This window comes from Schistocerca piceifrons, chromosome 5, assembly GCF_021461385.2.
Source record: "Schistocerca piceifrons isolate TAMUIC-IGC-003096 chromosome 5, iqSchPice1.1, whole genome shotgun sequence".
Taxonomy (NCBI): Eukaryota; Metazoa; Arthropoda; class Insecta; order Orthoptera; family Acrididae; genus Schistocerca; species Schistocerca piceifrons.
Window position 1 is genome coordinate 179,477,046 of NC_060142.1, and position 3,575 is coordinate 179,480,620.

Sequence of the window (3,575 nt, forward strand, 5' to 3'; positions counted from 1 at the left end):
AGCCATGTCTCCGCAATATCCTTTCTTTCAGGAGTGCTAGTTCTGCAAGGTTCGCAGGAGAGCTTCTGTAAAGTTTGGAAGGTAGGAGACGAGGTACTGGCAGAAGTAAAGCTGTGGGTACCGGGCGTGAGTCGTGCTTCGGTAGCTCAGTTGGTAGAGCACTTGCCCGCGAAAGGCAAAGGTCCCGAGTTCGAGTCTCGGTCGGGCACACAGTTTTAATCTGCCAGGAAGTTTCAAATCAGCGCACACTCCGCTGCAGAGTGAAAATCTCATTCTGGAAACATCCCCCAGGCTGTGGCTAAGCCATGTCTCCGCAATATCCTTTCTTTCAGGAGTGCTAGTTCTGCAAGGTTCGCAGGAGAGCTTCTGTAAAGTTTGGAAGGTAGGAGACGAGGTACTGGCAGAAGTAAAGCTGTGGGTACCGGGCGTGAGTCGTGCTTCGGTAGCTCAGTTGGTAGAGCACTTGCCCGTGAAAGGCAAAGGTCCCGAGTTCGAGTCTCGGTCGGGCACACAGTTTTAATCTGCCAGGAAGTTTCAAATCAGCGCACACTCCGCTGCAGAGTGAAAATCTCATTCTGGAAACATCCCCCAGGCTGTGGCTAAGCCATGTCTCCGCAATATCCTTTCTTTCAGGAGTGCTAGTTCTGCAAGGTTCGCAGGAGAGCTTCTGTAAAGTTTGGAAGGTAGGAGACGAGGTACTGGCAGAAGTAAAGCTGTGGGTACCGGGCGTGAGTCGTGCTTCGGTAGCTCAGTTGGTAGAGCACTTGCCCGCGAAAGGCAAAGGTCCCGAGTTCGAGTCTCGGTCGGGCACACAGTTTTAATCTGCCAGGAAGTTTCAAATCAGCGCACACTCCGCTGCAGAGTGAAAATCTCATTCTGGAAACATCCCCCAGGCTGTGGCTAAGCCATGTCTCCGCAATATCCTTTCTTTCAGGAGTGCTAGTTCTGCAAGGTTCGCAGGAGAGCTTCTGTAAAGTTTGGAAGGTAGGAGACGAGGTACTGGCAGAAGTAAAGCTGTGGGTACCGGGCGTGAGTCGTGCTTCGGTAGCTCAGTTGATCCACCACCACTAAAACAAACATACCGGTTTGCCACACTGAACATCAACATGATCGGCACTGCACCCAAGCTGCAACTCCTATGTGACATGCTTCGGGCCTCTGACGTCGACGTCGCCCTTCTTCAGGAAGTACGCGTTGCCACACTACCACCAGTCTACGGCTACGACTCATACACGTCCACATGTGATCAATCAGGGCGTGGAGTGGCTTTCTACATACGCGAAGGAATCCCACTCACGGACACGACAATCCTTCCCTGTGGAAGAGGCATGGCTGTTACCATCTTCGACACGCGCGTCATCAATATCTACGCTCCGTCTGGCTCCACGAACCGTCGGCAGCGGTCCACTTTCTTCGGACATGACGTGGCGCCCCTGTTTTCTGGACGCTATGATCGCCTTATCATGGGAGGCGATTTCAACTGTGTCCTCCATCCGCAGGACCAAGTACCTGGTTATTCGCCATGCCCGGCGCTGCTCACCTTAATCGAAGATTTTCATCTAGTGGACGTTTGGGAGAAAATTCATGGCAATACCCCCGGTTTTACCCATTATACAGCACATTCTGCGAGCAGACTGGACCGGTTTTATGTCTCTGCTCACCTCGGCAATGAAGTCGCCCAAGCTGAACGATGGCCCCTTGCATTTTCGGACCATTGCGCCGTCATTTGCTCCCTGGCTCTGCCACCTCAGTCAGTGTGGCGCAGCAGAGGTTACTGGAAGCTTAATACCTCCCTCCTTAATGATCCACACTGCCGACAATGTATTGCCACTACATGGGCGTCTTGCGAAAGACGCCTTCCGTAGTACACATCCACGTTCCATTGGTGGCTCAAATGTGCCAAACCTGCGATCAGAAAGGCCTTCATACAATGTGGCAAGGAAGCAGCAGCATGGCATCGAGACACCACAAATTTTCACTACGCCGTCCTCCGTGAGCTCGATGCGCTCCCTCCATCACCTGACACCCACAGGGAACGACAACGTACTAAAGCTCGTCTCCTCTCTCTTCAACGTGCACGACTGCATGGTGTCGTGGTGCGTTCCCGACGACAAGACCTCCTCCACGACGAAACCCCATCCACAATCCATGCCGCATCCGACCATAGTCGTCGACGTCGGCTTTTCGTCCCCAACATCACGACCTCCGATGGTGTTCACCACACAACACAGGCGGCGGTCGTGTCCGCCTTTGCTGAACATTATCGCCAATTTTATGATGATGAACCGATGGCGACGCCCATTCCTGATGATCTCCGTCCTTCCCCTGATCGGACTCTCACCGTAGCGGAGTCAACGTCCATGATGTCTGCAATCACCGCAGAAGAGGTGGTAGATGCGATCAACAAAGGGGCCAAGAACAAATCACCCGGACCAGATGGTCTCCCAGTGGAGTTTTACCGGGCGTTCACCACGTTAATGCTTCCTCGCTGGACGGAAATGATTCAGGAACTCTTTACTCCGTCCTTCCCAATTCCACCTGAATTCGTCACTGGCATTCTTCTGCCTGTGCCTAAACCGAAGGGAGGGTCTCATGTCTCTGCATATCGCCCCCTTACACTACTGAATGCAGACTATAAAATCTATGCACGCCTCTTAGCAGCGCGCATACGCACCGTCTTACCTACGGTCCTTTCACCTGAGCAGACTGCACGTGGTTGTGGGGCCACCTTACAAACAGCCCTAGGAGAATGCCGTGACCTCATTGCACTGGCGTCGGTTTGTCGCCTTCGTGCAGCACTGGTATCCGTCGATTTCACGAGTGCCTTTGATCGCGTTCGACACCCATTCCTCCTCATGGTGGCGACACGTATGGGGTTCCCTTTGCTTTTTGTCGATGCCATTCGCCGGTTACTCCTTCCCGCGGTCTCGATGGTACAAGTCAATGGGAGGCTTGTAGGACCGATTCCTATACGCCGCTCTGTGCGTCAAGGATGCCCTATGTCTACTTTACTATATGCCATTGCACTTGAGCCCCTCATGACTGGACTTACCTCTAGACTGCAGGGCCTCACTTTGCGTGACCACACCTTTCACTGTAGGGCTTATGCGGACGATCTCCTCTTTCTCACCTGCTCCTCCACGGAACTCAATGTCGCCATCCAATGGATCCACCAGTATGGACGTCTTTCTGGTAGCATTCTTAATGTCAGTAAATCGACTATGATGCACATTGGGCGCGGCCTCCCGGCTATGGTGCCGACCCCACTCCCAGTTAGTGCCACCCTTCGTTACTTGGGTATCGAATTTACGAGCTCCACACACCGCACAGTGGCCCTGGCTTACCGGCGGCTTTTGCAGTCGATTCGGCACCATGTTCGCGGTCAAGTGCACCGTAACTTAAACCAACTCCAACGTGTGTCCTATGTCAACATCTATGTCGCCCCTAAACTGGTACACGTCGCCCAGATCCTCCCAATGCCGTTACTCCTTGGCCGCCGCATCCAATCAGCCTTTGGATATTTCGTGTCAGCAGGGGCACTTTTCAAAGTCCGCTACAACACTCTAACACTGCCT

At 53.2% G+C, this 3,575-nt stretch overlaps 1 non-coding gene across 1 annotated transcript; it reads left to right on the top strand.

Moving 5' to 3' along the window:
• The first annotated feature begins 435 nt into the window (after positions 1-435).
• Trnas-uga lies at positions 436-510 on the top strand. Its single transcript has one exon. It is a non-coding gene; the product is annotated as a tRNA-Ser (tRNA).
• The last annotated feature ends 3,065 nt before the right edge of the window (positions 511-3,575 follow it).